Consider the following 14,727-nt stretch of genomic DNA (forward strand, 5'->3'; position numbering starts at 1 on the left):
GAACTTGGCTTTACTTGCCGTATTTGTTTTGGAGTTATATTTTTCCTTGTACATCTTGCTTTTCGCCATTAGAAATCTGCTTGCAGCGAAATCATACGACGATAAGTTTGTTCTGCTTTGCAAATAGTGAAGACACGGGGGACCTCGACGGAATTTAGCCCTCATTAAACACTCCTTTGTGACCGGATTGTAAGTTGCAACGGGATACATCCATCCTCCATTAGAACCACTCTTCAAAACAATCATTAGCACGTACAGCCGAGTTGATTGAGTCGATTAGTCCTCTGGTGAAAGTTGTGCTATTTAATAAACACGGATCAGGTAATCTTCTTTTAATTCTGTAGTTTTCTTCAATAGAACACAGAAAGTCAAAAGAGATGTCAACCAGTCATTTTTGAAATTGAGTAGTAGCGATAGGCCTCTCTTTTTAAGTCGCAGAGACAATTGTTGTTTGTGGAGAGAAAGTGTGCAGAGCAACACAGTCTGACAATCATAGCGCACGCATTCTTCGAAGCAATGCACCTCGAAGATTAATTTTGGTAACAGTTCAATCAATCCACAGTGTAAAATGTATCCGGCTTAGGACACCCTCTTTTTTGGTCCTTAAGGTTTCACGTTGTGGAGATGTTTTGTGTGGTACCTGCTGATGCGCGAAAAATCAAATGGATTGTTAATATACGGTCTGTATATGGGGCCCGTTCTGCTTTCGTCACTAAGATAGCATTTCATGGTCCTGAACTGTAGGAGCACTTGCACAACTTTTGTCCACTTCGAACAATCTTCATAGCACGCGGAAGGTCTTTGCACAGAGTCGCTAACCTCCAACAATCCACTCTTGAAAAACATTGTTCCCGTAAAGTGCAGGCCCGTCAGATTTACTGCTTTTCTGGATTTATATCACGAGTTGTTTTATCTCTTTTCCTCGCCCCCCACCCAAAAAAAATCATATGATATACAATTCCGTTACGGCTACAGCAAAACTTGTCTTTATAAGGTTTGTTCTAGTTGAGTCACGGAGAAAACTGTTACTATTATATTGGACTATATGTAGCAGCATAACACTCTTCGTCAAGCCAGCATTTTTCAAAGCAGTCGTCTGATGTAGAATCTTTTCATGTTTTCTAGTAAGACCTCCGAGAACTTTACCGACAAGCAGAGCATTGGTTTCAGGTGAACTTGATTTGGTTTTAAATTTTGCTGGCAGAGTCTCATCTGAGGGTTTCAGGAGGAGTGCTTATAGGGTTCATCGATAATTCATCGGTCGTTTTTTTTCTTGTTTGCTGTGATACAGTATTTTTTCGACCTCAGTAGTTTGGCGACTCACATTAAGTAATCATATGATACTAATCCGTTCTCGACCGCAAATTCAGTCTCCATGGCATTTCTCGAGACAGTATTTCTCAAGACCAACACAAGTTGATTGGTTGGAGGAATATGTTAGCTGCAACGCAATTCTTTCTCGGTTGAACACATTTCAAAAAATTTGTCGATGACAGGACATCTGTATTTTATCTCAATAATCCTCCACGGAACTTGACCTTTAGGAAACATGGACTGCTTTGGAGTTGGTTATATCTGATATTTCTGCAATCTTCTCTTCAGAAATCGCCTGCTTTCTCTTTTTGGTTGGCTTTTCATATCGCAAACAAAGGCATAAGATACGATATCCCGTTTCTCGACCGCAAATTCAGTCTTTATAGGAATCTCTCTAGAAGATCTCTCAAGAACAAAGTTGATTGTTTGGAGAAAAAGTGGCTGCATCACAATATTTCTCGGAATGAACACATTTCAAAACATTTGTCACGATGACAGGACATCAGTTTTTCTTCCAATAGGTCCACCACGGAAAACTTGACCTTTTAGTATACATGACTGTTTGAATTGGTATACTGATATTTCAGCAGTCTTTTCATCAGAAATCCCCAGTTTTCTCTCCCTCGGGGACCTTTCATTCGAAACAGAAAAGTACATAAGAGACAATTTCGTTCCGGTCGCAAATATTCAGTTTTCGATAGGATATTCTCTAGCGACTGAATCTCTCCGAGACTAAAGTTTATTGTTTGGAGAATATGTAGCTGCACACACATCTTTCTCGGCTATTGAACACATTTCAAAACATTTGTCCGATGACAAGACATCAGATGTTCGCTCAAATAGTCCACCTCGATAAACGTGTCCTTTTAGCAATCGGGATTTTTCTTTGGTTAGGGACCAGATTTCCACCTTGCACAAGAAGTCGTAGATATGACACCAGCCTTTTTGTTTGGTCCATATCTGTGTTGATTCCATCATAGAGTCATGTCGTCATCTTATGTTATAGGATGCATAGTTACAGTCCTCATCCATTCAAACATTCTTCTGAACTAGGACAACGGAGTATAATGGTCCTGACGTTTCTAAAAAAAACACAGAGAAGATCTGTTCTTTGTAGCACACACGGTTGGTCTTTGTCGGTATCTGTATTGGAGTATTGGCCGACGTGTCTGGTATCTTGTCATGTATTTAACTCTTTTGGAACGTTCGGGAGGCTTCTTTCCTGCACCATCAATTAAGTTCGAGATACTAAATTGTTCTTGGAGGCAAGCTGTCTTTTAGGTTTTCTCTCGAGGTATCTCTCAGGAAACAATTCTTTTTGTTTGGAGCAAATGTAGGCGCATAAACATTCGTATTAGATGGCCACATTTTCCAAACATTCATCCGAAGATGCAAATTTTCTTGGACCCTCATACAAATCACTCCAGTAAAAACTTGACCATTTAGTAAACAGGATTGCTCAGGAATTGTATTTATTCAGATGGGTATTGATTGTTCAGGTTTATTCCTGATTTGTCCGTGTTGGTCGATGTATCGTTCAACATCGTTTAGGAAACGTGTTATCCGATTTCTCTTTTCTTTGATTTTGCTGTTTTTTCAGTTGCTTCTTCAGTTATGTTTTTTTCCTGGTCAATCATTGATTTTGACTTGTCGGGAGAATCTTTTCATCGAATTTTAATCCTCGGTTTCTTTTGGGGCTTCTTACCTGGCCACACATATAGTCATACGTATTAAGTTGTTTTTGGTTGCCACACATACAGTCTCTATAGATTTTCTCGAGGAGGAATTCTTCTGGAAACAATTCTTTATATGCGGGAGCATTTGTGGTGCAAAACATTCATCATTAGATGACACATTTCTAAAAACATTGTTCGATGGTTGCAATATTTTCTTTCCCTCTAGGATCCGCCTGTGACACTTAGACCTTTTCATGGAAACAGGACTGCTTAGGTGTTGGTGTGTATCCGAATTTCTGCACTGTTCTCTTCAGATCTTCAGTTTTTTCTTTTTTTGGGAGTATTTTCGTCTCATCTTAAAATGTCATATGATACTATTCCGTTCTCGACACGCAAATTCAGTTCTGTAGAATCTTCTATGAGAAATCTCTCAGGACAACAAATTTGTTCTTGTTAGGAGAAATAGGTGCTGCCAACACAACTCCTTTTGTCGGTGGAAACACATTTCAAAACATTTGTCCGTTGACAGCGACATCAGTTTTTCTTTTGGTGTTCACCACGGAAAACTTGACCTTTTAGTAAACAGAACTGCTGTTGAGTTGGCATATATGATATTTCTGCAATCTTCTCATCAGAAATCCACAGTTTTCTCTCCCTTGGGTTTTTTCATCGCACCAAAAAGTCTTCAAGATATTATAATCCGTTCTCGGACCGCAAATTCAGTCTCTGTAGATCTTCTCTAGAGGAATCTCTCAGGACACAAAATTTTGTGTTGGGAGAATATGTGCTGCAACACAATCTTGGTCGGTTGAAAACACATCTCAAAGATTTGTCCGATGACAGGACAGCAGTTTTTCTGTCAATATTCCACACGGAAAACTTGACCTTTTAGTAACCTGATGTTAGAGTGGGTATATCTGATATTTCAGCAATCTTTTCATCAGAAGCCTCAGTTTTCTTCCATTGGTGTCTTTTCTTCGCACAAAAAGTCATAAGATTACTAATCCGTTATCGACCGCAATTCAGTACTCTGCTAGAATCTTCTCTAGAGGAATCTCTGTGTACGCAAAATTTGTTGGTTTGGAGATTATGTAGCTGCAACACAATCTTTGTCGGTTCGAGCACTTCAACGATTTGTCCGATGAAAGGACATCCGTTTTTTTCTCCAATAGATCAACCACGGAAAACTTGACCTTTTAGTATACAGGACTGCTTAGAAGTTGGTATATCTATATTTCAGCAATCTTTTCATCAGAATCCACAGTTTTCTCTCCACTTGGGTGTTCTTTTCATTGCAGACAAAAAGTCATAAGATACTAATCCGTTTTCGTCCTCAAAATTCGTCTCTGTAGAGATCTTCTCTAGAGGAATCTCTGTCATACACAAAATTTGTTTTTGGAGAATATGTAGCTGCAACACAATCGTTGTCGGTAGAACACATCTCAAAGCAATTTGTCCGATGGGACGGACATCAGTTTTGTTGTCATATAATTCCACCACGGAAAAAACTTTTGACCTGTTAGTAAATGACTGCTTGGAGTTGGTAGATTGATTTTCAGCAAATCTTTCATCAGAATCCTCAGTTTTCTCTCCCTTGGGTGTCTTTTCTTCGCTCAATAAGTATAAGATTACTAATCCGTTGTCGACCGCACCAAATTCAGTCTCTGTAGAATCTTCTCTAGAGGATCTCTCTGTACACAAAATTTGTTTGTTGGAGAATATCATGTGCTGCAACACAATCTTTGTCGTTGAACACTTCTCAAAAGCATTTGTCCAGATGAACTAGGACATCAGTTTTTCTGTCCAATTAACCTCACCACGGAAACTTGGACCTTTTAGTAATGACATGACTGCTTAGGAGTGGGTATATCTGGAAAGTCAGCAATCTTTTAATCAGGAATCCACAGTTTTCTCTCCCTTGGGTGTCTTTTCTTCGCACAAAAAGTCCATAAGTATAATCAGTTCTCGACCGCAAATTCAGTCTGGTAGAATCTTCTCTAGAGGGAATCTACTGAGTAACGCCTAAATTGTTGTTGGAGAAATAGGTAGCGGCATTACACAATCTCTGTCGGTTGACCACATTCAAAGCATTTGTCCGAATGAAGGACATCAGTTTTTATGTCCAATAATCCACCAACGGAAAAACTTGTCCTTTTGTAAAATGGACTCGCTTAGGAGTTGGCATATTGATATTTCAGCAATCTTTTCATCAGAATCACAGGTTTTCCTCTCCCTTGGGTGTCTTTTTTGCACAAAAAAAGTCTTAAGATACATAATCTGTTTTCGACCCGCAAAATTCGTCTCTGTAGAATCTTCTCTAGAGGAAATCTCTCAGTACACAAAAATTTGTTGTTTTGGAGAATTGTCGCTGCTACACATTCTTTGTCGGTTGAAAACACATCTCAAAGCATTTGTCCGATGACAGGACATCAGTTTTTGCTCTCCAATAATCCCACCACGGAAAACTTGACCTTTTAGTGAAACAAGGGCAGTTAAGAGTTGGCGGTATCTGATATTTGTACACTATTTTTGTCAGAATCTACAGTTGTATTTTTTTGAAATGTATTCTCATTACAAAGAAGTCGTACGTTATTACTCCGTTCTTTGCGGCAAATACCGTCTCTTTAGGACTTCTCTCGGGGATCTCTCAGAAAGAACTCTTAAATTTTTGGAAACATATTGTGGCTGCAAACATTTCTGGTGGATGAAAAACATTTCAAAACATTTGTCCATGACAGACACTAGGGTTTTTCTCCAATAGTCCTCCTGTGAAAACTGGACTTTTAGTAAACAGGACTGGTTTGTAATTACTTCGGTCTGTTACCGTTTATTCAGTTTTTCATTAGGTACCTTCGAGTTTTCCTTACAAAGCAAATCGAAAGACACGACTCCAGGTCCATCTTTTTGGGTCCATCTCTGCTGTTATCCATCAACTGACTGTCTTCATTTAATGTTGCATGATGCAGTGGCACAGTCTTCGTCCAACAAACATTCTTCGAACAAGATAAGGATTCTCGACGAATTGATAATCTCTTAAAATCCGCTGAATATGACTTTCCTTGTAGAAACACATGGCTGATATTAGTTATCACTTGTATTTCTTGTTCTTTTTCCCACGGTCTCCACATCGATGCTTTCCGTTATTTTTATTATTCTCTGTGTCCTGCGATGTCTTGTTCTTCTTACTTTGCCGGTAGAATTACTGTTTGAATCGATGCTGTCAGAATCTGAGAACGAGATTTTTCCGAACACAAAAATCAAAATAAGAAACAAACACCTGACATCTTTTTAGGGCCCATCTCTGTTTCGATCCATCAAGTCGACATGTCTTCATTTTATGTTATAGGTGCTGTAGACAGTTCCTCATCCATCAAACATTCGGCAGAACAAGACAACGGTTCCATTAACAGAAGTTAACGTTTCTAGATAGCCACCTGAGAAGAGGATGTGCTGTAAAAACGCTAGGCTGGTCATTTCAACGGATTTTTTGCGTGTTTTATCATTAGGAATTTCTCCTTGTTTGTCTGCAGGGTTTTTTGAGATTTGATGATCATGATCTTTCTTTACACAAAAAGTCGAAAGACAAAATACTCCTAGGCCATCCTTTTTGGGTCCATCTCTTTTTGTTATCCATCAACTGACATGTCTTATCTTTATGTTAATAAGTTGCAGCCAGCCCACAGTTTTTCTTCCATGAACATTCCTCTGAACAAGACAAGGATTCTCCACGGATTGACGGTCTCTAAGGATCACCCGAAAATTATGCCCTATTACCATACACGGCTGATCGTAACTGTAGAGTTTTCATCATCTTTGCTATCTGTAGGACGTCTCACTCTTGTTGCTGGGCCTTTTGTCACTCTTTTCGTTATCAGGGGATTATCTTATTTTTTTCCCCGAATTTCAGATTTTTGAAGGTATCTTTTCTGTAGCTTACAACTAAAATAGTCGAAAGGACACCACTTCCGGGCATCTTTTTTGGCCATTTCTGCTTTCATCCAGCAAATCGACATGTCTTCATTTTGATGTTTATTAAGTCTGCAGGCAGCACAGTCTTCATCCATCGAACATTCCTCTGAACAAGACAAAGGATATTTTCAACGGAGAGTTGACGGTTTCCAGATTTCCCCGGAGAAATGACTGTCCTATCATAATCACACGGTTTCGCGTTTTCAACATTAGGTTTTCGGCTGTATTGTCGTCGGGGATTTTTTCAGAACCTCGGACACAAGAGTGGTCCGTTAAGATATCACACTGGTGAATGTTTAGGTCAATTCTACTTCCATCTCGCAAGTAACATTTCTTTGCTGTGATGTCATATGAGTCGACTAAACATTTTTCACAGCTAAGCATTCATCAGATCTAGATTGATGCACTTTTTAGCAGGTCAATAACTTCATCAGTCACATTTTCATACGCTTTATCCATATGGATGCAAGGCTTGGTTTCTTCCAATCAATTTGTTTGTATTCGGTCGTTTTGAGCTTTCTTGGTTTTTTATATCGTTTTGGGAGTCTTCCAATTCCTCGAATCTTTCAATCACACAAAAGTCATATGGAAACAATTCCGTTTCGTAGTTACAAATCAGTAACTTTAGGACTTTCCTAGAGGAATTCTACTCAGGAAACAGGTTTTTATGTTTGGAGATACAGGGCTGCGACACATTTCTCGTTCCGAATGACAACACATTTCTAAACATTGTCAAATGAGATGAACCACTTCTTTTTTCCAATATTCTCTGTGAAAACTTGACCTTGTAGTAAACAGGCTGCTTGGAGTTGGCATATCTGATATTTCGGCAATCTTCTTATCAGGAACTCCGTTTTCTCTCTCTTGGGTGTCTTTTCATGCACAAAAAGTCATAAAGATACTAAATCGTTCTCGACTGCCAAATTCAGTCTCTGTAGAAATCGTTCTAGAGGAATCTCTCAGGACACAAATTTGTTTTGTTTGGAGAATATGAAGCTGCAACACAAATTCTTTGTAGCAGGTTTGAACACATTTCATTACATTTGTCCCGATGATCATGGAACTATCTGTTTTTCTCTCCCTAGTCCACACGGAAAAACTTGCCTTTTAGTAAAACAGGACTGCTTAGGAGTTGGGCATATCTGATATTTCTGCAATCTTCTCATCAGAAACTCCAGCTTTTCTTTCTTGGGGTCTTTCGTCTCACTTAATGTCATAAGATACTAATCCGTTCTCGGACCGCAATTTCACGTCTCTGTAGAATCTTCTCTAGAGGAATCTCTAAGGACAAAAATTTGTTGTTTGGAGAATATGTAGCTGCTACACAAATCTTTGACGGTTGAGACACATTTCAAAACATTTGTCCGATGGGACATGACTTCAAGTTTTTCTCTCCAATGTCCCACGGAAAAGTTTGGACCATTTTAGTTAAAAATCAGGACTGCTTAGGAGTTGGCATAGCTGATTTATTTCTGCAATCTTCTTCATCAGAAAACTCCAGCTTTCTCTTACTTGGGTGTCTTTTCATCGCACATAAAAGTCATAAGATACTAATTCGTTCTCGACTCGCAGAATTCAGATCTCGGTAGAATCTTCTCTAGAGGAATCTCTCAGGACACAAAATTTATTGTTTGGAAAATCTGTAGCTGCGACACATTCTTTGTCAGTAGAACACTTTTCTAAACAATTTGTCTGTTGACAGGAACATCAGTTTTTTTCTCCAATAATCCACCACGGAGGAAAAACTGGACCTTTTAGTAACAGGAATGCTTAAGAGTTGGCATATCTGATATTTCTGCAATCTTTTCATCAGAAACAGAAACTCCAGCTTTCTCTTTCTTGGGTGTCTTTTCATCGCACAAAAAGTCATTAGATTCTAATCCGTTTTCGACTGCATATTCGTTCTGTAGAATCTCTCTAGAGGAATCTCTCAGGACACATAATTTGGTGTTTGGAGGAATATGTAGCTGCAATACAATCTTTTGTCGGTAGAACACATTTCAAAACATTTGTACCGATGTACAGGACATCAGTTTTTTTTCTCCAATAGTACACCACGGAAACAACTTGACCTTGTAGTAACTGGGAGGCTTAGGTGTTTTGCATTATCTGATATTTCTGCCAATCCTTCTTGTCAGAAACTCCATGTCTTTCTCTGTCTTGGGTGTTCTTTTCATCGCACAAAAAAGTCCATAAGATACTAATCGTTCTCGACAGCAAATTCAGTCTCTGTAGATCTTCCTCTAGAGGAATCTCTCAGGACACAAAAATTTGTTGTTTGGAGAATATGTATGCTGCTAACACAATCTTTGTCGGTAGAACACATTTCAAAACATTTGTCCGGATGACAGGACATCAGTTTTTCTCTCAAATAATCCCCACGGAAAACATGGACCTTTTTGTATAACAGGACTGCTTAGGAGTGGCATATCTGATATTTCTGCATTCTTTCATCAGATACTCCATGCTTTCTCTTCTTGGGTGTATTTTCATCGCACAAAAAAGTCATAAGATACTTAATTCGTTCTGACCGCAACATTCAGTCTCTGTAAATCTCTCTAGAGGAATCTCTCAGGACACAAAATTTGTATGTTTGGAGAATTGAGCTGAGCGGCAACACATTCTTTGTCGGTGAACTCATCTCAAAGCTATTTGTCCGATGACGGACATCAGTTTGTTTTTACCAATAGTTCCACCACGGAAAACTTGACCTTTTAGTAAAACAGGACTGCTAGAGAGTTGGCATATCTGATATTTCTGCTTTTTCTTATCAGAAACTCCTGCATTTCTCTTTCTTGGGTGTCTTCTCATCGCACATAATAGTCATAGTTACTATCGTTCTCGACCGCAAATTCAGTTCTGTAGATAGAATCTTCTTTAGGGAATCTCTTCACGGACATCAAATTTGTAGTTTGGAGAATATGTAGCTGCATATACACAATTCTTTGTCGGTTGATGACGAACACAATTTCAAAAACATTTGGTCTGATGACCGTACATCTGTTTTTTTCTTCATTAATTCACCATCGAGAATACTTGACCTTTGTATAACAGAACTGCTGAGGAGTTGGCTATATCTGATATTTCTGCAATCTTCCATAGGAAACTCCTGCTTTCTCTTTTTTGGGTGTCTTTTCATCGCACAAAATCTAAGTCTTAAGATACGTTTGCGTTCCTCGACCGCAAATTCTAGTCTATGTCGAATCTTCCTAGAGGAATCTCTCAGGACACAAATAAAAAAAAATTTGTTTGTTTGGAGAATATGTAGCTGCAACACAATCTTTGTCGGTAGAAACACGTTTTCAAAACATTTGTCCGATGACAGGACATCAGTTTTTTTCATCAATAGTCACCTCGGAAAACTTGACCTTTTAGTATACAGGACTGCTTTGGAGTTGGCATATCTGATATATTTCTGCATTCTTCTTGTCAGAAGAATACTGCCGCTTTTCTCTTTCTTGGGGTCTTTTCATCGCACAAAAAGTCATAAGTATCTAATTCGTTCTCGACCGCAAATTCATTCTCTGTAGAATCTTCTATAGGGGAATCTCCAGGACAACAAATGTGTTGTTTGGAGATTAGGTAGCTGCAACCACAATCTTTGTCGGTTAGAAACACATTTCAAAACATTTGTCTGATGGACAGGGGGAATCAGTTTTTCTCTCCAATAATCCCACCACGGAATAACTTGACCTTTTAGTAAACAGGACGCTTAGGATGGTTGGCATAATTTGGATATTTCTGCAATCTTCTTATCAGAAACTCAGCTTTCTTCGTTCTTTGGGTGTCTTTTTCATCGACAAAAGTCATAAGATACTAATTCGTTCTCGACCGGCAATTTCAGTCTCTGTAGAATCTTCTCTAGTGGAAATCGCTCAGGACACAAAATTTGTTGTTTGGAGAATATGTAGCTGCAACACAATTCTTTGTCGGTAGAACCACATTCAAAACATTTGGCTGCTGACAGGACATCGTTTTTTTCTCAAAAATTATTCCACACGGATAAACTGACCTTTTTGTAAACAGGACTGCTTAGGAGTTCGGCATATCTGATATTTCTGCAATTCTCTTCAGAACTCCAGCTTTTCTCTTTTTTGGGTGTCTTTTTCATCGCCATCTAATAATGTCATAAGATACTAATTCGTTCTCGACCGCAAATTCTGTCTCTGTAGGATCTTCTCTAGTGGATTCTCTCAGGACACAAATTTTGTTGTTTGGAGATATGTAGTGCAACACAATCTTTGTCGGTAGATCACACCTTTTCAAAACATTTTGCCGTATGAAGGACATCAGTTTTTGTCTCAATAGTCCACCACGGAAAACTGGAACCTTTTAGTATAACTGGACTGCTTAGAAGTTGGCTTATCTGATATTTCAGCTTTTTTCTCATAGAAACTCCAGCTTTTCTTCTTGGGTTGTCTTTCCTCGCACAAAAAGGCAATTAAGATACTAATTCGTTCGTCGAAAGCAAATTCAGTCTATGTAGGGAAAATTAAGGGGGGGAATAAAATCTTCTCTAGAGGAATATCTCAGGACACAAAATTTGTTGTTTGGAGAATATGTAGCTGCATACACAATCTTTGTCGGTAGAACACAATTCAATACATTTGTCCGATGACGGACATCAGTTTTTTTCTCCAATAGTCACCACGGAAAACCTTGACCCCTTAAGTTAACAGGCTCTGCTTAAGTTGGCATATCTGATATTTCTGCATTTCTTTCCCATTTCAGAACTCGCCTTTACTCTTTCTTGGGTGTCTTTTTCATCGCACAAAAAGTATATGATACTATTCCGTTCTCGACCGCAAATTCAGTCTCTGTAGACTATTCTCTAGAGATTCTCTCAGGACACAAAATTTGTTGTTTGGTGATTATGTAGCTGCCAACTCAAGCTTTGTCGTTGTACATCATCTCCAAAAACATTTGTCCGATGACAGGACATCAGTTTTTTTTCTTCCAATTATCCACCACGGAAAAACTTGACCTTTTAGAAAACAGGACTGCTTAGAAGTTGGCTTATCTGGTATTTCCGCAATCTTCTTATCAGAAACTCCCAGCTTTCTCTTTCTTGTGTTCTTTTCATCGCACATATAATTGTCATAAGATATATAATCCGTTTCTCGACCGCAAATTCAGTGTCCTGTAAGAATCTTCTCTAGTGGAATCTCTCATAGTCACAAAATTTGTTCTTTGGAGAATATGTTGCTGTGCAACACAATCTTTGTCGGTTAGAATGTACACATTTCAAAACATTGGTTCTGATGACAGGACATTCAGTTTTTTCGCAAAATTCCACCACGGAAAACTTGACCTTTTAGAAAACAGGACTGCTTAGGAGTTGGCATATCTGTTATTTCTGCAATCTTCTTATCAGAAACTCCAGCTTTCTCTTTCTTGGGTTGTCTTTTCATCGCAAAAAGTGCTTAAGGATACTAATCCGTTCTCGACCGCAAATTCAGTTCTGTAGAATCTCTCTAGAGGAATCTATCAGGACACAAATGTGTTGTTTGGGATATTATGTAGATGGCAACTCATAATCTTTGTCGGTTGAAACACTTTTCAAAACATTTGTCCGATGACAGGACATCAGTTTTTTTTCTCCCAATAGTCCACACGGGAAAAACTTGACCTTTTAGTAATAAAGGATGCTTAGGATGTTGGCATATTGAGTATTTCTGCAATCTTCTTATCTGAAACTCCAAGCTTTCTCTTTCTTGGGTGTCTTTTCTCTTCGCACAAAAAAGTCAGAGATACTTATCCGTTCATCGGACCGCAAAATTCAGTCTCTGTAGTATCTTTTAGAGGAAATCTCTCAGGACAAAACATTTGTGTTTGGAGAATATGTAGCTGCAACACAATCTTAGTCGTATGAAAAACTTTTCAAAAAACATTTGTCGATTGACGGGACATCTGTTTTTTCTCAATAGCTCCACCACGGAAAACTTGACCTTTTAGTAAAGGGACACTGCTTGGAGTTGGGGCATATCTGATATTTTGCAATTTCTCATCAGGAAACTCCAGCTTTCTCTTTTCTGGGTGTCTTATACATCGCACAAAAAGTTATAAGATACTAATCCGTTCGCGATCCGCGCAAATTCAGTGTCTGTAGGAATCTTCTCTAGAGGAATCTCGCAGGACACAAAATTTTGTTGTTTGGAGAAAAGGTAGCTGCTCAACACAATCTTTGTCCGGTAGAAAACATTCATAAATCATTTGTCCGATGACGGACATAGTTTTTTTTCTCCATAGTCCTACCACGGAAACTTGACCTTTTAGTAAAATGGACTGCTTAGAAGTTGGCATATCCTGATATTTCTGCAATCTTCTCAGCAGAATCTCCAGCTTTCTTCTTTCTTGTGTGTCTTTTCAAGCGCACCAAAAAGTATAAGATACTATCCGTTTTCTGACGCCAAATGTCAGTCTCTGTAGATCTTCTTAGAGGAAATCTCTCAGGACACAAAATTTGTTGTTGTTTGGAGAATATGTAGCTGCAACACAATCTTTGTCGGTAGAACAACATTTCAAAACATTTGTCCGATGACAGGACATCGTTTTTTTCTCCAATAATCCACCCCGGAGAAAACTTGACCTGTTACTAAAATAACAGGATGCTTAGAAGTTGGCATAAACACAAATCTGATATTTTGCAATCTTTTTTCATTCAGAAATCCAGCTTTCTCTTTCTTGGGTGTCTTTTCTCGCACAAAAAGTCATAACGTACTTATCCGTTCTTGCCGCTAATTCAGTCTCTGGAGAATCTTCTCTAGGGAATCTCTCAGGACACAAAATTTGTTGTTTGTTGGAAGTAATATGTAGCCTGCAACCACAATCTTTGTCGGTTGAACACATTTCAAAAACATTTGTCGATGACTAGGACTCAGTTTTTTTCTCAACAATCCACACGTAAACATGACCTTTTGTAAACTGGATTTCTTTGGAAGTGGTGCTATTCTCCCTTTGTCCAGATCTTTCGCCTATTCAATCCAGGTCGTTTGGGCATGACACTGGAAACAGTTAAGAAACCATGTTTGTTTATGGTGGGGCAAACTCGTAACTTTCGGTCCTCCCTTGAGGAGGAATCTTCGAGCGAGCAACTCTTTGTCCTGGGCTCGCGTATGTTGCAGAGACAACACATTTGTCAAGGTTTGAGCAATTTCTCAGAAGGGCATATCGTTGATGGTGGAAGGAACGTCATTTTGTTTTTTCCAACAAACCCTCCAGTAAAAAACTTGATTCTTTTCAGGAGGCATCGTTGCTTCAGTTCGAGGTTGTCTGCAAATTCTGGTCGACAATCGGGTCTATGATACTACGTAGGGGTTTCTGGGCTTTTCGAATGGATAAGTAGCGGTCCTCGATCATGTCCTCTCATGAAAACCTTGTGTTGGGACGTTCTGTTCCAGTAAGATACGTACGGCCTTTTTACATTAGGAATTTCTGAAACAATAGTTCACACAATGCTCAGATGACACCACTTCGATAACAGTTTTTAGAACAGGAACTTCCGGGCTAAATCATGTCAGATAATCGCAAACCTTAACAACAGGCGGGGGTCGCTCCCTTCTTTGCCCTTCAGGCAAGCAATCAGGGTGAAATTCGTAGGAATTACCTCCAAGAGGTTTACTGTGTCTTGGCTCCGTTTGTGCCCTTCCCTTTAAGGTAACTGGTCATAGATTTGGGTTAGGTAAGTTAGGCCAAAGAAATCCTTGGCTACTTAGGGGAATGCTGTGGCACACTCCAGCTCATGAGTCAGATCACCTCCTCAACAACC

General features: G+C 39.0%; 1 protein-coding gene across 1 annotated transcript in view; it reads right to left on the reverse strand.

Moving 5' to 3' along the window:
- LOC134821057 (uncharacterized) overlaps window positions 1-14,727 on the reverse strand; it is a 143,923-nt gene that overhangs the window by 39,001 nt on the left and 90,195 nt on the right. The window lies entirely within an intron of this gene.

The sequence above is a fragment of the Bolinopsis microptera genome, chromosome 9 (genome assembly GCF_026151205.1).
Source record: "Bolinopsis microptera isolate Bmic1 chromosome 9, MBARI_Bmic_1.0, whole genome shotgun sequence".
Classification (NCBI taxonomy): domain Eukaryota; kingdom Metazoa; phylum Ctenophora; class Tentaculata; order Lobata; family Bolinopsidae; genus Bolinopsis; species Bolinopsis microptera.